Below are 23,070 nucleotides of genomic sequence, written 5' to 3'. Positions count from 1 at the left end.
TAAGCTTTCTGCCTGCTTTGCCTCATTTTCAGTTCCCTGGTCTCCCCTCAGCCTGGGAGTTGATGCCTAGATGACTGTAACAACTGAAGGGTTAAAACTCAGACTGCCAGCTCATAGGGATTTATCTGAAGACTGGTTCCACATCTGGGGCAGCTTCTTCCCTATTATGACATCTCCAGCTGGCAAGTTCAGTGTCATATTTTAGACTATGTAACTACTTTTGGTCATAGCTACTAACAGCATCCTCCTTGTGATAGGGAACAATGCAGTCTGTCTGGGTGTTTTTAAACGATGGAGATGTAGGAGACAGCTGGAAATGCGATGCAGAGATTGCTGTTTTCATTGCATTTTCCAGGCAAATGCAGCATGTGAGAAGCCATGGTGGGTGTGGTTTTCCTGATGCCTCAGTTGGTGGAAACATCTCTTACTTTAGGATTCATAACTTGCAGAAACCATGAGGATGAGCCACTACCTGGATCATAAAGAAGGCCTTCACATGAACAGCAGATTTAGGGTGATGGCTTGGAGCCACCTTCTTTTTTCTTCTAGTCATGCACAATGGCAGCTGGTATCTCACTAAGATCAGAGAAGATGCCATCTGTTAATCAAGTCATTCCAATTTTCGTATTTCCAGAGTACCCACAAAGGAGTACTTCAGGGCAAGAAGTCTGGTGAATGTAACAAACAGAAAAAGAAGCGATGCGTTTTCTCTTTTTGCCACAGTTTAAAGGATAAAGTTGGATTCTATGCCAGGCAAAATCTGATGTATCTATGGACCATGGGAGAACGCTTCTGATGGATCAATGTCAAAAGTCATTTGTTCAATAGTGCAAGTATATAGTCCCAAGGACAATGTTTTATGCATTCCCTGTTTCTGGTGTGGTAATAGGATTGCTTGCATTTATTTATCTTACTTTGAATACAGGATAACAAAATAATAAAAAGACAGCTCTACCTAGAATAAAAATTAATTTATCTGTATAAAATTAGAGCAGCAATACCAGAGACGTCTGCCTTTCCAAATTTTGATGTCCATTTGTGTCACTTAGTCTTGTAATCTACAGCCTCCCAGACACTTATTATCATGAATTAGGGTATTCAGTCTCCTAACAGGAACAGAGGACTTTTTTTTCTGCTCACGGGACTAACTGATCACCTGAAGGATTTTAGGCAATAAAACTTTCTGGGGGAAAAATTATGGAATAAGAAGAAAATAATTTTGAGAACAGATCTGGATTTTATTTGCATGCAAAGTATACTACTGTTGTGTCATTGTTCTCACACATCAGTCTAGAAAGAAAATGTATCTGTCCTCCACTGAAGTAACTCAAAAGATTGGGATTTTCACAGCAGAGTTACAGATGTTTTTTATTAATTAACATGTAATAATAGAAATTTGCTTTCATGTAACAACTATTACCATGATTATAAGGATATAACAGTAATTCACTAGATGATGAAAAGTCCAAGAAGGAATTTTTGGTCTCATGCTATCATAGTTGCCTCAGGTTTTTGAAGTATCCACCTGATATTCTTTTGAAGAATTATATGGTCTTTTTGTATGAGTTGGCATATCTGAAGGTCTGACATCTGTGTAACATTCCTCCTCCTAGACTGAGGACACTATAAGGAACAGGAAATAAGAATTTTGATTCAAGCCAAGCAATTGTTTTCCATAAATACAAAGAAAAGTGACATTTTAAGTAGACCAAATCATCTGGAGAATTCAATGGACAAAAGAGTATGGAGTTTTTTCAAATGCTTAAATGTTATATTCCAGCACTTTGGTTTGCTGTTTCAAAGTAGCTCTCTTACTACAAAATGATGGTGATTTCAGAAAGAAAAGGGTAGGGAAACACTACTTAAACATTGTATAATTTGAAAAAAAGAGCAAGTAAGTGTTTGAAGTGAACTGTAGTAAAAAGCTTTGTTTTGCCTTTCTATGGAAAGGCTTTCTGCTTTTATGCAACAACTATCAATTTCCTTCTCCCCTCTCCTCTAGCAATCTCCTGTATCTATTTCCTAATCTTCCAGTTTAGTACCCTAGACCTAGTGATGTAAACTTGATTCAAAACTCACATTTCAGTGTAGACTCTGTGAAATAATGAAATAATGGAATAATTATTTCAGTGTAGTCTGGCCTTTCTCTGTGAAATAATGAAATAATGGAATAATTAAAGGCTGTGAAATAATGTTTGCTATCACATTTAATAACATTAAACTCACATGCCATTTTATTGTTGCAGCATTCGAGATGGGGATTTTGTAAGCATATAAGTTTAAGATGAAGAAAATGACTTATTTGTGTAAATTAGTTTTGGAGAACCTAGATTTTGAAAAAAAAAAAAAGAAGACTCTTCTGAAGATTCTCTCCAAAGATCCCGAAATATTATCTTGTTAAAAAAAAAAAAAAAGACAGTCCATTGATTAAGGCCCTTAGTGTGGAATGTGTGGAATTAGAGTAGACCTCAGTTCTCCATTTACAAAGGGACAATTCAAAATTTTTATGATGAAAAAGAAGCACACATTTATGCAAAGCCAAGAATTTATTGTTCAGGTAATCAAAATCCTACCCATTTAACAACAGAATTGTTTTCAATGTCAGTCTAATTATTACACTGAGGGAAAAAAAAATAATAATACATGAAAAACCTCAGGAATAACAGTTAAAACTGCTGTGCCTACGCTTCCTATTACACAGCCCTTTCTTTGCTCTTGCAGTCACTCTTCCAAAGCCCCTTTGGATCAGCCCTTGAGAGAGATAAAGACTATGGTGAGTCATCAGTGTCTCAAGGTCCTTCCTCATCAGGGCAAATGTTATGTTGATGTTGAGGGTTTCTTCCTTCCCTTTGTCAGGAAGAATGTGATACAGACGTTGATGGCTTCCTCCTCCTAAGTCTTGAGACAACTTGTGGATCTTCTAAAAACCATCATGCTTTGGTCTTTCTTCACTGGCCTGTAATTCCATGTCAGATCCAAATTTTCTGAATATAGAGTGTAACATATCTGTTAGATACTTGTTCTTTGTTCTTCTGTTTGATCCTAGAGCAGTTTTGTCCTGATCTAGGTCTGCATGTCTTGGTCTGACCATTATTAGGTTGCTCGTATCCATGGGGGTTCCAGGGTCAGCCTGTGCCCTGTCTCCTCTTATCCTGCCCTGTCCTCCTCTTGAATGCTACAGACTTGGAGGAGAGTGCCTGGAAAAGCTGTGCAGAGAAAAAGGATCTGGAGGTGTTGGTTGATGCTCACCTGAACACGAGCCGGCAGTGTGCCCAGGTGGCCAGAAAGGCCAAAGGCATCCTGGCCGGTATCAAGAATAGTGTGGCCAGCAGGACCAGGGAGGTGATCGTCCCCCTGTACTCTGCTCTGGTGAAGCCGCACCTTGAGTACTGTGTTCAGTTTTGGGCCCCTCACTACAAGAAAGACATCGAGGCCCTGCAGTGTGTCCAGAGAAGGGCTACGAAGCTGGTGAAGGGCCTGGAGCACAAGTCCTGTGAGGGGCGGCTGAGGGAGCTGGGGGTGTTTGATCTGGAGAAGGGGAGGCTCAGGAGAGACGTCACTGATCTCTACAACTATTTGAAAGGAAGGTGTGGGGAGCTGGGGGTCGGCCTCTTCTCTCAGGTAACTAGTGATAGGACTAGAGGGAATGGCCTCAAGTTGTGCCAGGGGAGGTTCAGGTTGGAAATGAGGAGACATTTCTTCTCAGAAAGAGTGGTCAGCATTGGAACAGGTTGCTCAAGGAAGTGGTGGAGTCACCGTCCCTGGTGGTGTTCAAGGAAAGTTTGGACATGGTGCTTAGGGACATGGTTTAGTGGGTGGCATTGGTGGTAGGGGGATGGTTGGACCAGATGATCTTGGAGGTCTTTTCCAACCTTAATGATTCTGTGATTCTACTGACTCTTCACAGCATCCTGTGTCCCTCTTTCCAGGCTCCAGCTGTGGCATTAAGCCTGCCTTCCTCTGCATCAAATCAATATAGTGGGGTCATAAATGTCTCTTTATAAGTAAATAAAAGAAAAGAAAAAGAAAATAATAATAATAATAAAAAACACCAGTTTAGCACTGCTGTCTATAAACTGTAGCTATGTCATAAGACTGTAGTCAAACTAAAAGGGTGAGTAAAGACAGAGCCTAAGGACCTTGCAAAGCTTCTACAAAGCCTGGGACCTGTTACTAGCAATGACAATACTGTATTTACTGGGCTGCAGGGCAGTAAAGCTAATTACATTTTGTCTCTCATGCCCACAGCCTGAATAAACAGACACACAATGAAATAGCAAATGCTTCCAGATGTGTGCTCTCATATTCACAGGGACTAATAATGACACACTGAAAGCTAATTTGGTATCCTAATGTTTGCAGGTCAGGGCTTCAATGACAATTCAAGAGAACATGAAGCAGTGTGTTGTTATTCCAATTACCAAGCTCACGATTTACTGCTGTTCCAGAGACAGGCTGGTGGACATGAAATTTTCACCCATGAGGCAGGTCCCAGAATTCAATGAGATTAAACTGACCAGGTGAGGTTCCCTTCCAGTTTTCTGAGGCAGCTAAAAGCAGCAAGACAAACTTGCTTGGAAACACGAGTGGCTATGTTGAAAGTTGGAAGTGTCATTGGAGGGCCAGGAGTCACGTGGTGACACCTGGAATGCCCAGACACCCTCCTGTGCTCATATTATCCCTGGCTGGACAAACCTAGCTGCACCCAGGCTTCGTGACACTGGCTGTAGGCTTCAGAGCACCATGGTCTGCTCAGAGGCACAGCGCGTTGGCAGGACTTTGTGGACGTGGTGCTTTGCATTGCAGCAATTACCAGGACTAGCAATCCAGTGTCACATAAACGTAAGCACCAGGTCTCTGGCTCTGCTCCTTTCAGCTTCCAGTGGCAACTATGGTTAAAGTGTGTGTGGGTACCTTGCTGGCAGCTGGTGTGTGAAATTGTCTTGTGAAAACACTGAGCAAAGTGTGCAAGTAGACAGCTTCTTCCCAGGAACTGTTATCGCGGCCAAGCTCACTAGAGGGCCCCATACGCTGCAGAGAAACTCATCCCCCAGAAATCCCACCCTATAAAATCTGCTTATACCCGCAGCGGTGGGGATTTTTTATTATTATCCTTTTTTTTTTTTTTTTTTTTTCTTTTTGAGTAGCTGGACCTGGCCACCTCTCCTTGATCCTTCACCACTCTGGCAGACCTGTTTCTGTCCCCGAGCAGCTGCTGCCTGTGCAGAGCAATCCCCTCCAATTGCCAAGGCAGCAAGAACGGGAAGCAGAAAGGGAAGCTCATATGTGACCTTCATGACAGTACAAGCTGTTGCAGGAGCATGAGCAGAGGTTGGCGTTTGGGGCCGTTCTGTCATGCTCCCCAGGTCCACCGAGTTATATTTGGAGTGTCAGAGTATTTGCTGTGTTATTTTTGTTAGAGGACAAAACCCTGCTAAACAAGCATTTCATACAGTGTGATGTGCAACACCATGCTGTCTGTTACAGGAAGAGATGAGGCTCAGCAGGGAAATGAGAAAAGGGAAAATAGCCCTGGGCTGTGTGGGAAGTTCAGCACTATTTATTAAAAAGTTGCATCTCCATGTCATATTTTTGTGGCCCCTTGGACACAGACTTTGAGAGCGCTTCTGTCTGGTCGGTGTTTAAGAGATCCTGACTGTAGAAAGAGAGTAGGGCCCAGCCTCATGAGTGCATCACCTCACCACGTGCTAGGCAAGATGCATTACGAGCCACATCCCTCCACAAGCGTGCGGTGAAGCACAACTTCACACTCCTTCCTGTAAGATTAAGCAGCAGCAGACATGCTGCACCAAGTCACCTGCTGGCTCTGTTGGTAAGCCATGACACCAAAACTTGTGTTTCTGAGGGAAAATAACTCAGCCGTGATTGCCTGCACCATTTGCACCAGCCTGATAACCTGAGCATGGCTCTCCCTGGCTCTTGCTGGTTTCCTGTTGGAGAAAACGATCCTCCTTCATCCCCCATCCCTTTTGGCTGAGAGTTGGGTGTTTGCAGTTGTACTGACTTGCTCAAGAGCTGCAGCAGCCCTCTGCTTTCTGTCCCAGCCGACTGTGCCATCAGGAAAGTGGTGTCAGGGCTGTCTGCCTGGTCACCTTTGGAAACAGTTTCTGCTTTCTGTCTCAACAGCACCCACTTGTGATGTGCAAATGTGTTGTGAGACAAACACACAGCTTTCTTCACAGAATCAGAGAAGGGTTGAGGTTGGAAGGGACCTTTGGAGGCCATCTGGTCCAGACCCACAGGTGAAGCAGGGCCACACAGAGCAGCTGCCCAGGACTGTGCCCAGGCAGCTTTTGAATATACCCCAGGAAGGAGACTCCACAACCTCTCAGGGCAAGGAGTGCCTCCTGATGTTTAGACATAACCTTTTTTGCCCACTGCCTCTTGTCCTGTGACAGGGCACCACTGAAAAGAGCCTGGCTCCATCTTCTTGGTTTTAGATCTCTGCAGCATCACTTCATTTAGTGCCCTCTGGCTTTTGATAGCTTCTATCATGTTCTTCCCTAACTCTGTGGTAAATCACAAAAAGGGCAGAAATAATACTGTGAGCACCATGCCAAAGAGCCAGGAAGAGCCCTCCTACATGACACCAATGCTAACATTGCCACTGAGCCCTGTGCATGACAGCAGTCACCTCCTGGGCTGTGCAGTCACATCGGTGGTTGCTGCATGACCAGTCTTTCCAAGGCAAGTAAATGTTCCTCTCATCTTTAGGCTCAAACCTCATACCACTTAAAATTAGCCTGAAGCAGGCAAACCAACTTGGACAAGTGATGGTTTGTGTCCTTCTACAAACCAATCCACACCAAATTCTTTGGAGTTCAGCACGAGGCTGTTCCCAGATTCCCTTGTTTTACAGAAATGGAGCTTTTCAATGACTTACTGGCTTCAACACTTGGATACTTCCCAAAGAGGACATTCCAGGGAAGAAGACAGGCACAAATAAAAGTAGAATTTCTGTAAGAGGAGTTTCTGATCTTGCTTCTGCAAGTCCCAGCCACACAGGAGGAGTCATACAGCAACCAGAGGACCCCTATAGCCAGAAGGCCTTAGTTTGGGGTTGAATCCATGGGAAGAAGCCAGGGAGATTTATAGATGCAATTGATTTGAGCACAAATCTGCATATCTAGAAGACTCAACTCCTACTTACCAATGTTAACATAGTGTAAGATGTCAAATACCAGCTGTTCTGCACCAACATCACAAAATATCCCTTTGTGACTGGTCACAACAGCTGACATGAATACAAAAATACCAAAAAAAAAAAAAAAAAGCAGGATGGAAAGAAATGGTGCCGTCGGTGTTTTACACTGCTAATGAGAAATGTTGTTAGAGTAGGGCATGACCAGTAAAGGCACAGTTCCTGCAGGGACTGTCACACCGATGGGAGCTTGCACGCTGGCTGCAGGGTGTGTGCCAAGGTGGCTGCCAACAGCAGAGCTGAGAACTGCAGGCAGAGCCAGGGAGCTCAGCCACAAATGAGGCCAATTACAAATGAGGGAGAAAGCATTTAGACAGTTGGTGGTGTCCATCTGGTGCTCGGAGACTAACCTGCCAGCCCCTTGGCCAGTCATCTCGGTGGTCTTTGCTTCCAGCTGCCCTCATCTAGTGGTAAAGGTAATGTAACTAATGCCATTCCACATCCCTGAATATTGTTGCTGCTGTCAGCTTCTATGCCTTATTTGAATTAAGGCATTACTAAGGTAATTTAGTTCAGTTTACTTTCATTTTTGGTCTGCCCATTTTGAAGGACTGGGACAACAGTCTTTCTTTTGTGCTCTTTCTACAGATTAATGTCATTACCCTTTTAAGCCTTAAGTCAGACAGACACACCTATATGTACTTATATCCAAGTCCATCAGTTCTTCTATTCAAACTACTGGAACTATATACGTACCTTCACTTAATGCCTGTTTAACTCTCCTGTTGGAATTCATGGCTTCCAGTAGTGCTCCATCATCTAGTGCTATATCACCAACCATAAAAATCCATAGATAAGCCCCTTCAAACAATAAATGTTCATAATTATACCCCAGTTGGCATGGAAATCGGAGGAGATAAAATTTCAGAAGTACCTGCATCCCATTTTCAAGAGCACCTCTATCACTTCTAAGTCTTGTAAGTCCATGAAGGTGTCTATTTACATCGTTTGGAACTTGGTACCAGAAACTGGTTGGTAAGTTCTTAACTTCATACACCCCTTAGGGTGTGTGCATTTAGCTCCATCAACAAACTTGGAAATGGAACATAGCCTCTTTAAATAACACGGGCATCTGCAACACCTTTCCCCTTGGTCTTATATTGCTGTGAAATTTTAGATGAAGCAAATGAAAATATTCTGCCAGTTCTATAAATCTGAGCAGACTTTCACCATGGTCTCACACTCGTTATTGCCAATTCTTACAAGAACTTGTTTTTCGTGAATGCATTGTTCAAATGCCAATGTAAAAACATAGCGGGCACAGAAAGGAGAAGAGGAAATGAATGTGGTGGGTAAAACTAAGAATACTCACAGGTTTGCTGAGACTCAGCTGAGATTTTCTTCAGGCCAGTATCCTTAAGATCACTATTAGACTAAAAAAAACCTGCAGTGAATTGTTAAGGCTTTTGGAAAGACCTACAAAATTTTATTCTCTTTTCCCTAGTTATGTAGCAGGAATTTCTAGAGGTGTGTTACAGACCTGTTCCTCTTCCCACTCAGTCACTCAACACCGCTGTTTCTGGCATTGCAGTTGTTCCCACAGGTGAAACCACTGGGAGGGTGTTTTATGTAGTCATGGGATCCACTAAAACATGACAAAGTGAACCAGCCCCTTGAGGTCACAAGGATCTTCTGGGATCGTAGACAGGAACCCATCAGGCTATGCTTGGTTTCCTCAGGTTGTTGCAGACAAAATTTATTTTAAACAAAGAAATTTATTAGAAAGTAGGAGTTACCCTCACTGCTAGATATTTTGAGGTGTCTTCTATGATATTTGCTCTCAGAAGTGCAGTCCTGTGCCATCTTTCTGCTAAGCCCTATAAACACCCATGGGCCAACCATCAAAATGTAGACCCTGGCGTAATTTCAGAGGTTCTTCTGAAAAGGAAGGTAATCCCTTTCCTAACTCACCCTGGGCTGCAGGTGTTGTACTGGCTGTTTTTCTCTCCCTGAACTGACTCAGCCCAGATGTCTGCTTTATCCTGACTTGGAACTTGTATGGCTCTTGGGAAGTCCAGAGGTCAAGAATTTCACCCGGCTAAGACCCACGCAGGCAGGAAGCTGTCAGCTGACTCTTACCACAAACATTCAGTGCAAAGTGAAGACAAACTTTTCAGCTTCCCACAATTAAAATCAAGCTCAGTTCCAACTTTCCATGAGGCAGCAGGGGGGACTTATGATCCATGGTGGAAAATGAAAAGGAGGACATGGCCACGTTGTTAGTCTCACTGTCCTTTTTTATTCACACTGCAGCACCAAGAGTGATCAGACAGCAATGACTCAGGTGTGGCTGATGCTGGGTAATGTGGAACAAAGGGCTAGAAAAGTAAGTCCTGATCGATTTCAGATCTCTTTTCCCCACTCATTTCTTCATTCCTACAGCTGTGTAGCTGGCTCTTCTTGCTCATGCAGCTCAGAAATGATACAACGCTTCCAAGGAAGTATCTCTCTGCAGACTTTTTAAATGTTTTCTGCACAAGAATTTCATCTCATAGTTTCTCCTCGGCATGGGGAATTCTGGTACTGTGTATGAAAACGAAAGGACCAAATACCCTCAGGTCGGGGTGTAGGAGCTGGTTTGGTGTGACCTCCAGCCGACACCAGAGCACAGGATGTGCAGCACCCTGCTCTTCTCCATCCCTCCCACTGCAGGAAAAGCTTGTGAGATGCCTCTGATGAAAGTAAGACAGTAAGATATGGGCATTGGAATGGAATAGGGCCATTGCAGATAACCTCCTGTATTCCTGAGAAGAGAAAATCAGGCTCTAGATGACAGTTAAAACTAAGGCAGTCCATTTCCAAAACACATCCCAAATTTCCTCAGCTTTCTGCTGCTCTCAGTAAATCCCAGACTTGCTGCTCCTGCCACCCACCCACCCTCTGCTTCTCCTGGGGTGGTAAGCAACTTCTCCAGCCAAAACTCATTCATTGTTTTATGACACGATTTCATTCTTGCCTGTTCCTGAGCACAGCCAGTGGGAAAAGCACTTTGCTTTGCTAACCAAGATCCAGTTATCACCTCGGTCCCACCTTCCTTGCACTTGTATGCCGGAAATTCATGCTAGGAGTTTGTGAGAGGAACAGCACCAAGCTCCTCGTGTGCCCACAAGGACAGGAGGTCTCCCTAAATCCCTTACCGGCAGTAGCAGCACCACCCAATGGCCCCACAGACACTCAGAGAAAATGACGAGAACAATAGCAGGAAATGTCTGAGGGTGGAAACAACAAGCCGAACACAGTCCGCGGTTCTAGGGGCTTCCTGATTGGCTTGATTTGCCTCCACAGGAGCACTTTGGATAACCTTGGGGTTGTCCCACCAGGGCGAAATCTCTCCCTGTTGAGGTTATGTTTGTTCCAAGGCTTTCTGGTAGTGCAGGGATGTTTGCCACCAAGCACAAATAAATAAGCAAAACAAAACAAAACAAACAAAACAAAACAAATAAATAAATAAAAAAATCAGTGAGAGCTGTAGTGTAGCTCAGACCCACGAAGCAGGTCAGGGCAGCAGCAGCCTGGTGCCTTGCTCGTTGCTGGTGGTGCATGATGGGCTGTCCATTCCCAGAGGACACAGTCCTCGCCTCGCACCAGCCTTCACCCTAGAAAAATGGACTGTGAGTTCCTGCAAGTGAATGACAGCAGAGGATAGATTTGCAGCGCTCAAGTCCAAGGAACTGTTTGCGACAAGAAGCAAACAAAACAAGCAACAGCTCCTACTGGGTGTTCCCTTCCTGCCCCACCGCGTCGCTTCTGTCCCTGTTCTGCTCTTGGCAGACACGCAGGGGAATGCATTTGTGTATCTGCGAGGGGCACATAACATGGGGAATTTTTAAAGGGACCTAGTAAAGCTCAGTGGCTAAGGCACGCTGATTTACAGCCGCACATACCCACCTAGCTCCCTTTGTCGGGGGCTGCGGAAGGTGTTTACAGGTTCAGGCAGTCCATGACTAAAGTCCAACACAAAAGGCAAGGAAAGGTTGAGTACAAAAGGTCAGAGCAAGGCAGATGTGAACTCTGTAAGCTGCAGCTCTCCGTCATAGTAAAGTAGTTGGGCTTTAACAGCCATATGATGGCCAAGATAGAGGGAAGGTGTCATCACACCAATTATAATACCTCTGGATGGGTTTGCACATTTTCTGTGTAGCAGCCTAAATTCTCTGGAGCTCATTTTCATTTTCTGCATTATTCTCAGACACCTATTCCTTGACTATATTCCATCAATCACACAGGGTGATTTAGGTCAGAGTGCTGGGTGTAGGGCAGCACTTCTTAAACCAATAAATAGATTTAAAGGCACCATCCTCCTTGCAACAGCATGATTTAGGCAACCACTGCAGAATATTCATAAAGAAAGTGAATAGATATTTATTTGTTTGCACCAGAAATCCGCTAAAAAGCCCATGCAATCATTAGAAACCTATATGACTCAAGTCAAACCAAGATCCTAGAAACCTCACATGTACACAATTATCTGGAATTAATAATAATAGCTAACATATCTGCCTGGGAGAAACATGGTCTGAAGAATGATTGGACCATATAGGATTGGCAAAATGTATTGGATCAAGACAGTGAAACAGGCAGGCAAAGTGATTTTCTGGAGGCTACAGCAGGGATAAAGCAGCTCTAGCCCATGCTTGCTTCTTTGACAATATTGCTCTTCCAATAAACAGCTATTGCAGCATTTCAGAGATAATCAATAGCCATACGAAAGAGCCATTTGCTCCTAAATTGCTAAGAGCCAGACATGATGGGGATAGGGAGGGGTTCAAAACATCCTGTACGGGATGGGAGTGAAAGCCTCGTTTGTGGGCAGTGAAGAACAAGCTGCTGTAACTCTGAGCAGAGCCAGAGAGCTCCGGAGCCTGGTGTGGAGCATACCTGTGCAGGAATTCAAGGAGTGACAAGGAATATCCACAAGAGGAAAAGCGAGCAGCCTGTTCCAGGAAAAAGCTTGTCCTTCAATTAGTCTGCATATACTTGCATGTATATATATTAGTGCAAATATTCAAATCAGAGCATTTTAAGGTGGTCCCTCAGGGACTCCTGGTTAGGCTTGGACTGTCATAAATCCAGCATGTATATTAACAACAAGCACATACTCACCTTAAATTTCCATTAATCTTCTCATCAACTTGAATGGGCATTAAAGTAATACTGTGTTTGTTGGTTCTCGTGTTTAGTTAGACACCATGTGCGAACAGTCGGAGCAGAGATATTACAGTGGAGTTCAGTGCATAATTTCAAATAATTTCTTCAAAAGTACAGCACTTGCAACTGAAAACTGAGTGCATTTCTTCATGTCAATAAAGGACTTCAGCATCTTATCAGCATACTCGGAAAATTAGAATTGTCCATGATATTTTTTTATTTCACAGCTGTGCCGTTACTGTATTTTTCAACAGAACAAAGAGCCTGAGTTTGCTAAGCGCCATGTGAGCACTTGCACTGCAGAGAGACAAGCAAATACTGATGTAACCACAGACAAGTTGTCTTAGCATCTGTCCTAGGCAATCTAAGTAATAGGTAGATCAGAGGAAGAATAATATTTACATCAAAAATATTTATATCACTGAGAGTAAAAAAAAAATAATTAAATTAAATAAAATCTTTGGCTCAAGACAGATGGAAAGAATTGTCACTATAAACTGAGCACAAGAAGAAAAATACATCTCAAAAGGAATTGTGCTTCACAACAGGGAAAAACAGTAGCACATACTTTCTTCTGCTATATGTATGTTGGCTACAGAGATGACTTTTTGTTAGGTCAGTTGCTAGGTGTGTAAGATTATCTTCTCCTCAGAAAGTCTGCACACATTCAGTCATACAGGCTTTTGTATGGCACTGTTAAAATGTCTTTGCTGAGCGTCTGCACGAAGGGGCTGAGTAACACAGGCTCCTGCTGCTTCTCCTTGGGTGGTCAGAACCAGAGACCAGAACAGCCCAGGGAGCGCCTGCGTGCAGTGGTCCTGATCCATCGTCCTGCTGCACCCCAGTGCTGCCCTCTGAGCAAAACAGCCACAAGCACACCGCAAGGAAGCATAGAGGGGGGGAAACAATGCCAAGTGTCTCAAAAATCCATTAACTCTCTTGACTCTGGTGGACTCATAAAGTTTTGCCCAGGCCTTTTCAGGTGAAAGCTCTCCTATACATAGATTGAAACCTGCACTCTACTGACAAGGTGCCCATTGCTTCAGACATCTCCCAACATCAGTGGCTGCACTGGTGCATCATTTCCCAGTGGTTATGGCAAGCAGAAATGCAACAGAAGGAAAATGATAATTTTTAGGCTGTTACATCTATGCATCATATCTTATAAATTATATTTTATAGCATGTTATAAAACACTTTATATCATATATACATTTAGATATAGTTGTGTATAACATATTACTACACTTGAGGACACAAGGACTCCCTCCCTTGAAGTGTGGCTGTTCTCATCAGTTGCAGACAGTGTTTAGATTTTACCCTTTGTATAACTTTTATAGATGCATACTTTTATCAGGCTTCACCCTAGAAGCTGGAAGGGTATTGGTCCCCTGTGAATCATGGTCCCCTGTGCTCTGAATCTTTCTTTACTGAGGTGTATAACCTTTAGCGAAAGCAACAAGGGAGCCAGCCAGCAGATAGGAGTGAATGGTCAAATGTGAATGTGTTTGTCTGATTTGAAGGTGAGACGAAAGGTAAAGAAAGAACAACGAGGAGACAGTGCACATGGGAATAATGTTTTAATAGGAACTAGGGTGTTATAACTGGAGAAATAACCGGTGGAGCTGGGGTGGTGAACAGATGGGTCCACCAGGGACACAGGAATGAGGGGATGCAGCAAGCGGTAGGAAGGAAGGAAAGGAAAGAGAAAAAGTGGAAGAAAAGGAATGGACAACGAGATGGGCAGGCTTGGTTTAGAGCTTGTTTTTCTGTCCTCTGCTCCCCTGCACTGTATCAGCAGAAAACAGTATCGGTGTGCTGGGGCTGTTGATGCTAGCTCAGCCCTAGCATCAACATTCCTCTGTTGGCTGTGGCATTTCTCCAGCTCCCTGATTGCTCAACGACCTTTCTGCTTTTGAGAGTTTGTCCCAGTATGGTTGCTGCTTGTCAGAAAAGCAGTTAAACCCCAAACAATTGTTGAGGGTGCCTCAGCCCTCCAGCAGCCACCACCAAACCTCACCACTGAATTTAAGAAAAGAGTGATCCCTTGGACAGCAAGTTGGAGCCTATGCGGCAGCAGGTACCTGATCTCCCTGTAGGGTAGGTGGGATAAGGAGTGCTAAAATAAGCAGGGGAGGAATCTCTCCACAGGCATGTGTACAGGCTTCCTGGTGGCCCAATGCATTTCGCTTTTTGGTGCAGCATCCAAGCTTGCTGAAGTTGATTGTGTTTCTGGCATGGCCCCTCCAGAAGCAGCTGTAATTTTTAATAAGGATAGAAAATAAACAACCAGCACTTGCCCAAGTTTCTACTGTGGACAACCACTTCACCTGGAGGTTACAGAGCCCACCTTGCACCAGCTGGCTGCGAGGCTGTTCTCGTGGCCACTCTGCTGCGACACAAAGGATTCAGGTTTGCTGCTCAGCTGGCTTTGTAAATTGGGGACAAAAAAATGTTTTACTTGCCTGTACATGGAGGGCTGCAACCTCTTCAGGGGAAATAACTTTCATGTTTTTTTACTTCTCTTCACTAAAGAGCAAGGTGGAGGTAAAACCTGTGCCCTTTTCTAGGCTCCCTGCCTTCCCTCTCGATGCTGCTAGGTAACTGAATGTGTATCCCCACTGCACTGGTATGTGTAGGAGCGGCACACAAACATCCTCCTTCCTTGGAAGCTGCTGGTGTGGGTGCTGCCCAAGCGTGCGTTTGGGTTGTGCACCCATTCTAACCCAGCCAGCCCTGCTGCACTACGGAAGGAGGGGCGCTCTAAAGTCATCCCTCAGTTGCTCTCCCTTTATTCCTTGAGCCTCTCCCAAGCTACAAATAATGCAGCCCACAGTACAGCTGAGCTGCTGGCATCCGTTACTAAACTGAAATGGATTTTCATGTGCATAGCTGCAACATCTCAGCAAGCTGTTTTTCACAGAGCTGGCCACACCTGTGTTGCTTTTCTAGTCTCTGGGTGCATACCTCCACATTCAGGGCTTGGTGTGGAGGGGAACCACATGCCTGTCCTGTCTCAGGGCTGAGAGAAGAGAAAACAATAGCAATGGTGAAGCAATGACACAAAACCGTGCTTCACTAAGAGGAGCCTGAATACGTTTTTTCAGTTGACTGTGCTGCTAATTGCTCTAAGCACAGGTGCTCCAAGAGGAGAGCCAGGCTCTGCTGGGGTGGGTTAAGCTACCAGGGTCTTTACTCAGCCAGTCAGGGAGATATAGGGACTCAGTAAGATCTGCCAGGTCCTCTATGGAGCCTGGTCAGGAGCGCAAATGGGAACTTTCAGACCAAAGAGCTCAGGTGCAAGCAGGTGAGAGGAGAGTAAGAAGACTCCTGGCTCTTTCACCTCCTTGGTGACTGGCCAGGGAGCTGAGTTCAGACCAAAGAATTTTTTTTTCCACATCCATTTCCCAAAGGAGTGTCAAGCAATGTGGTGCTCCTCTGTGAGGGCAAGCATCCGAGACACGGTGAATCACCAATTTCCAGCTGGTGGCGGGCCCTCTCCTGGGGCAGGGCGGTGTAGCCTGGGTAGCTTTGAGGTTGTAACCTCACGCAGGCTGGAGACATCTGCTTGAAGTAGACTGGAAGAACCTGGCCTTGGAAGATTCATATTTCTAAATGTCTACTAACAGGTGTGGGCTGTAAATACCATGGGGGCAAGAAGCAGAGTATTAAGGTCATATGAGAAGGTGATACTGGAATGAGATATAACATGCTTCTAAAACAGGGAAAAAACAGGCAATGAAAAAACAAAAATGACAAATTAAAAACCACTGACATAAATTAGTACACCAACTTGGTGTTTCTTTGGGAAGGAAAGGACTCAGCCATATAACTTTGGCAATTCCAGATCAACGTTCTCCACAAAACATTTTACATCCAGAACAGGCAACAGTTTATTAACTCAGGATAAAGATTGTTGGGTTTTACAGCTCATCATGTTTAGCTGAAGAAATCCTATGGCCAATACTTGACTTGCTGGCCTTGATTTGGTTAACATAGCAGGGTCTAACCTGGTCCTAAATCAGGCAGATGTAAAATATGAATACATAGATTGCTTTCTGTTCATGTTCATGTACACATCTATGGTAAACAACAGATGGAATTATGCAGACTTCAGCTGGCACTGGGATGTAACTTTTGCCTGGTGAAAGGAACGGTTTCCCTTCCTATGTACCCAGGAAGATACATATAGATTTCCAGAGCAACTCATTCAGCATCATGCCTGAATCTCATTTATAAGTACCGATTAGTGATAATGTATTCCCAGTCATTCCAGTCATGGAGGCTTTGCCTTTTCAAAGATGCTAATTAAGTTTGCTGCTCTTGATTATCAGCTGCACCCTGTAAACAACACCCTTTTGGAAATCATAAGATGTGCACTTCCAGCTTTCCTCTTTGAGGGTGAGCTGTTCAAAAAGGATGAGCTCTGCAGAAAGACTAAACTAAGAGGCACCAAATTGCTCAACTCTGGAATCCCATTTCAGATCCTGCAGCAGACCTGAAATCAAGCATTTTTTTTCACCATCAGCACTAGCCACATGTAGATACACAGAGACATCCACAGATGTTACACCTAGTTGTAGCACCACTGCCAGTGTTTGCTAAGAAAATGAAGCCAAAGCTGAAAATAAACCAGGTATTAGTTAGTGATTTCCCACTCTCCTACAGCAGAATGGTGGTGTTCATGGCTGTGGCATATACGTAAATGGACCCATTTCTTGGTTTACAGCCAGGTTACTGACATCTGGCAGTTGATATGGGTGTAGGAAGTACATAAAGGGCAGAGGTTCTGGATTGGGATTTAGGGTACAGTTCCTCATATCTTCCCTGCTTGTGTTGGTTTACAGAGCCCAGATGCAAGACTTTGCACATCTTGCAGAGGGAACCTGTTCCCCACTCTGATTCAAAGTCTCTCATTCTTTCCCTTGCAAGTTAATTTTCTGAGGTTATTCTGAATGGGAGTAGTTTACCCTGCTACCCTAAAAATCCCTTATAGTGGCTAAGAAGTAGGAGTAAGACACCCGTGGGGTCGAGCATTTTAGCCAGCACTCTTTTGCACTGCAGTAAGAGGCACATGGCTTTGTGCTTTCAGAAAGATGGACCCTGCATGTTAAGTTTCAGTTGCCCACAAAAGAAGAAAGACTTCCACACTTTCTGTTTTTGCTCTGTGGTCAAAAGCTTCATGAGGGCTAGATGCATACTGAGTCTGAGCAGAGATCAGATTCATCCCTATTGGCAGGCCCAAGTCTCCCTGAACTTGGTGTTCAACTTTCTGTATAGTAAGCATCAGAGGGATTTGTTGCAGTTCACTGCTTGCGAATCTGTCATTTTAATACCACGTGTAACACCTCAGATTTTCAGCTCTGAGAGACGCGGCACTAATTACAGACCCATGAATTTTTTGTGCCTTTTATACCAGGTTGATTTGGGTTGTCAGTCAAGCAAAAGCAAAATACACACTTTGCAGCTGAGCCATCCCCCACTCTACATACGCATCCGTTACCTTTTCCCTTTGAGTGTTTACTCTGATTAAGTCTTTCCTGTTTTCCTCATAAGTTCTGAATACTTGTATATTTTCCTTATTCATGCTGATTAATGTTCTTTTTTCCACTGACACATCAGTGTGTATGCCACAGACATCATTTCTATTATGCCTCTTTCTTCACTACAGAAATGGCATGAGTATTTCTCAGGTTGTGGGGTGCAACCCATCATGCAGAGCTAGTAGGGGCTAAAGAACTGGTCTTTAAACCTGACACTGTTCTCCCCGCTTATAATGCTGTTACCATCCCACCCTGGAAAAAAAAAAAAAAAAAAAAAAAAAAAAAACACTGCTGGGAAACAGCATTTCTTCCAAATGCAGTTATTTCCAGAGAGCATGTGTGTGCCAGAGCTGATGATCTGGACAGAGGAGGCTATGTTGTCCTCAGGCATGGTGCTGCTTACTTGAGGTCTGTGTGTTCTTGTTGCGAGGACTGTGGATCCATACAGTTGTCTGAGTGCCCTGAGGATACTGCTCCGGGTCCCTCCCAAGGCACCTTGTACTGCAACAGACTCTGCCTTTCATCAGAGAGGAGCCCAAATCCATGGGTTTCAACATCTTAGCATAGGAAACAGATGAAATCCTTCACCTAGAGATAATCCATTCACTCCCTTCAGACTGAAGCACCAAGCTGAGCCCATAATGTTTGCTGGATACTGAGTGCAAACATAAATGCACCTGTACGTACACCACAGTATCAAACCTCTCCTCCCTCTTTACCACTTAGCTCTCCCTGCTCAATGCCCTCATTTGTCACCTGAATTAAACAGTTTTCTGTGCTCACCAAGAGCAAGTTTGGTCCCTGATCACAGTGTCTCTGCAGGAAAGTTCACTCGCATCTTTCCCCTCTTCTCTCAGAAATGTGACTGCGCACCCTGCTGACACCAGCTGAAATCCCACCAGGCACAGACCAGACTTTGACAGGTGTGCACCCTCCTCCCCTGCGGTATTGAATGGTTCTGCTCAGAATTTCTTCCATTTCATAGTGGGACATTGCCGTAAACAAGGCCAGGCAGTTCTACTGGGTTTAATGACCATTATTCTTGGTGCAGAGTCCAAGGAACACATGGGATACTACATTGTTTTCATAACTCAGACGGCCCAGAGGCCAGGTACATTTAGGTTTCTGAGTGACAAAATCTCCCCTCTTTCTTCCCGTGGTATCTGGAGAAATAGGGTCCTGTGTACATCTACTGTGAAGAACTACCCATGACAAACCAACTCACAGCTACACAACCATTTTTTCTCCTTTTGGCAACATTTGAGCAGATCCGAGTAATCAGAAAACTACTCGGACCAAGAAACAGCAATACTAATGGCTCATTTTACACCACTTCTATTCCGTCTCGAGCTCCATTTTCTTTCATATTTATTCTCTACAGCACTCCTGATGCTGTAGTTGTTTATTTGGTAGCTTAATTGTTATGGCTGTCTTTCAAACTATAGCCTGAAATCTGCTAAGAAGCCAGGAAGAAGGGAATTACAGGGTTTCCTTACCAGGTGTCAAATGACAATTAAAACACATCCTTTTTAAACTGGGCTTGAAGAAAGGGACATTATTGAATATTTAGCAAGCTTACACAGGAAGAATGTAAGGACTTTGTATATGTATGTGCGTGCAAATGTGTACTCTGATGGATTTATTGCTGTTTAGAACATTATATGGCATGCTGCCCAAAACTGATGTGATATTAGTGCTTTTGTTTCTCAGGCCAAATTTGCATGTGTCTGTTGTTACTAAAACAGCAGGCATTTCTCATTGTCCCTTGGCAATTTTAGTGGTATGATATTTAACTAAAAAAAAAAAATAAAGGGTGCAAACCAACTTTCAGTTTGTATTACGATTTTAATTTTTGCATTGCTGGCTCCTATGCAAATAGGCAGCCTAAAGGAGATAGTGAAGACTCTAGGTGCCTACTAAAGAAATATTTTCCAGTGAGGTCCATGATGCCTAGGTAGTTTACTAATGAATATATACAACATGGAAACTGTGCTCCTGGGTATTTCTGTTACCTCTGGTACCCTAGCAACATTACCTCAGCCTTTAAACCTAAAGATTACGGATGAAAGTTGTATAAAAAATGAGCGAAAGGAATAAAACAACCTCCTGTGGATATTAATGTTAGGTAAATGATCCCTGTGCTGTGTAACATGGTACTTTCTAGCTGAACACTGCTGAATGATCCATATTTTTCCTGCCACAACTAGGAATTCAGTATTTTAGCTGGCTCTGTCAGTTTTCCTAGTACTAGACCTTTTTTACACAGGGCCTAGGAGACTCTCAGTCTGCTTGCACAGATTTCAGTGGAAGAAGGGCAATTTGCACTTAAGGTTTGTGGTTTTATGCATTCTTACTCAGTGTCACATAGGAGATCTGTGTCCCTATCAGCTCTACCCAAGTCTCTAAATGCTAGCAGCTACGTCTCAATTCCTTCTCTCTTTAGCAAGTTGCTGTTATTACTGCTTTTAGAAGGAATGGAAGAAAAGTCGGGGGAAAGAAATGTCATCAGAATAGGGTAATGTAATGTTTCATTTGCACAACTTGTTTTAATGACAACAGTAGTCTGACATGAATGAAGCAGAATTTGAAGAAATAAACCAGAAGGGAAGGTTAAAAGGGACACAAACAAGTAAAAACAACAACAAAAAGCAGATAGCTAGAAAGTAAGAAATAATAAATCTAAGCAAATGCTAAGTGTGCATATACAAGCGCATGAGCATATGTGCATGTGCATGTCTGAAAGCAAACTTTTCTTGGAAGTACAAACAACTCATGACAAAACTTCCACAGTTTTGAACCAGTGCACAAAAAAAAATAATAAAAATAAAAATAAACATGTTTACGATCACCTCAAGTTGCAAGGGGTCTACATGCATTTACAGTCTTATCCACATCAAATGAGTTGCCTTACTCCACATATACTCAGTGTTTTCATTGTCATAAATGATTAACTACTGTCCAGCTCATTTGAAAGAAATAGAACCTCTTTCTTCCCATGTATTTTGTTGGTGGTGACTTCTACACACTCCCATTTTCCAGTCTCCTCCTTGATCACATGACTAGCAAAATGCACCAGGCTATACAATAGGTACTCTGGAAATGCTGCTGAGCAATTCACTTAGGAAGAAAAGAAACATACCAATAAACCCCCACTCACCCAGCTTAACGATGTAACTTCATCAGAACAGAATAATTCAGGTGCCTTTATCAGTGAGGTATAAACATACATGAATGTACTCATCACTCGCAGGAACAGGGAAGGAAAAGAAGACACCTTTCTGTTGACTTCTAAATTCATTAAGTATGAGTGTGGCCTTGGCTGACCTCAGTGACAAATGATGTTTTCACTTCAATAGCTATTAAAAATAAAAATTCTGGGAAGAAAACTTGAGATGAAATGGTATTTTTGAAAGCTTTCTCTCTGAAAAATTCACCCCATATCAAATTGTTCCATTTCAGCAGAACAAAATATTTTGCATTCTTAAACTTTTTGTATTAATTTGGAGAAAACATGAAGTGGATTGGAACTCTAGTTTCCAACAGTGCTTTTTAAAATCACTAAAATTAGGTCATTTCTATTTGGACATTAGGGGGTTTCCTTTGAGAAAGAAACTAGGCAGTTTGACAAACTATGGGGAATTTGAGGTTGTTCATTATTGGCATACTTCAAGAGAGCAAAATCTGCCTTTTTTTCAATCCACAACAATTTGAGGCTGCAACTCTTTGACTTCCCTCTAATCTAAAGCATTCTCAGCAAGTGCCATGCAACTTTTGTCCTTGCACAACCAGAAAGTATGGAAGAATTTCCCAGGTGGGTGCCTGAGAGTTAGACCCCTGCATCTATATTTAGACATATTAATTTCACAAACAACCCAAGCTGTCAAGCTCCTGAGAGGAGCAATCCTTCCCTGTCTGTCTGTGCATGGTTGCTTTCTCCTTGCCCTCTGCCTTCTGATTGAACAAGCATTAACGAAGCCCTGTGCCAAGCAGGGTTGAGGAAGAGCAAAAATATGTCACTTTAGACTGGATCAGTGCCCTGATCATTCACATGGGAAATGGTGGCAGAAAGGCAGGAGCAAGGAGCTGTGGATAAGGAAGGGCTGCCTCTCTTTGTGCAAATACTGGACAATGTTTCACAGAAGTATGGTCCAACAAGCTGTGAGCAGCTACAGCTCATTTCCAAGGCAAAAGGCAACTGTTTGAAGTCTTAGGTAACTGAAAGTATTCATCTGAGCTCAAATTTTACAGATCCTTTCTTTTTTTCCTTTTTATTTTTGGCAAAAAGTAAGAAAATAGAGATAGTGGTATACCTAAAAATAGAAGGGGAAAAAAAATACAATATTGCTTCATATTACAGGTATAAATCATGGCAATAAAAGGAGGTTTGAGTTAAAGTAATGGAGAATCTAACCCCGCATGTTTCTGGTTAAAGTGTATGCCAAATCAGAATGAATCACATCTTAAGGAGTGCTCTTAGATAGCGACAAGATCAAGAAGAGTGCTTAATGCTTGCTGCCTAAAAGAATAAAACTATTTTCTGTACACCCTATGTATTTTATTATGTGAACCCCTAGGGTCCTCTGTACCATCCAGTAACAGCATGAAGCATGGATAGATATCCAAGGCTTTTGGCTGTCCTAGAAGAAAGCACCAACCCATGGGTTTTGTTTTGGAAAGTGGACAAAGTACAGGTTCTAGAATAACTCCCAATACAACTGGTTGACTGCCAGCTTCCAACAGCTGTTTCCAGTTCCATTGTCTGTAGTGTGGTGACAGTAAAAGATACCCATTCCTCTAATCATTACTGAATTTTTATGGTTATATTCAGTACTGAAGCTTCTAAAATGAAAGTGTGCATCTAAGAGATGTTACAGGAATCAGGGTGAAGGTATATTTTTAAGTGAGGTATATTTTTAGTTAATCTGCACATATTTTTGCAGAAGTGCATAATAAGAGATGTATTGTTTTTGTCCTGAATAGATCTATTTTACAAACAATTTACATGACCTTCATGTTTCTGAAAGTCAGTTGTGAATAACAAGTATGAAAGGTGTTCCTGATAACATTTGAAATGCTAATTGATACCTAGGCAACTACAGCTCAACAAAATAGTTTTTACATGTTTTGTTTTTGTTTGTATGTGCATGTTTGTGTGTC

At 43.1% G+C, this 23,070-nt stretch overlaps 1 protein-coding gene and 1 long non-coding RNA gene across 12 annotated transcripts in view; one reads left to right on the top strand and one right to left on the bottom strand.

Annotated features, from left to right (window-relative positions):
- The window catches only part of PALM2AKAP2 (PALM2 and AKAP2 fusion), a 257,742-nt gene that overhangs the window by 82,055 nt on the left and 152,617 nt on the right, over positions 1 to 23,070 (top strand). The gene's annotated exons all lie outside the window — the stretch shown is intronic.
- LOC308185369 lies at positions 1,356 to 23,067 on the bottom strand. 3 transcript variants are annotated; one of them, XR_013943329.1, is made up of 3 exons: positions 14,836 to 23,067; positions 8,535 to 14,626; positions 1,356 to 8,023 (listed from the first exon to the last, which is right to left on the bottom strand). It is a non-coding gene; the product is annotated as an uncharacterized lncRNA (long non-coding RNA). The 3 variants fall into 3 exon arrangements; XR_013943330.1 differs by having other exon boundaries at positions 1,356 to 8,595; positions 8,703 to 14,626; XR_013943328.1 differs by having other exon boundaries at positions 1,356 to 14,626.

Source organism: Anser brachyrhynchus (assembly GCF_964034855.1).
Source record: "Anser brachyrhynchus genome assembly, chromosome: Z".
NCBI lineage: Eukaryota > Metazoa > Chordata > Aves > Anseriformes > Anatidae > Anser > Anser brachyrhynchus.
Note: the sequence above shows the minus strand (reverse complement) of the source record. Positions and strands in the feature narration are given on the sequence as shown.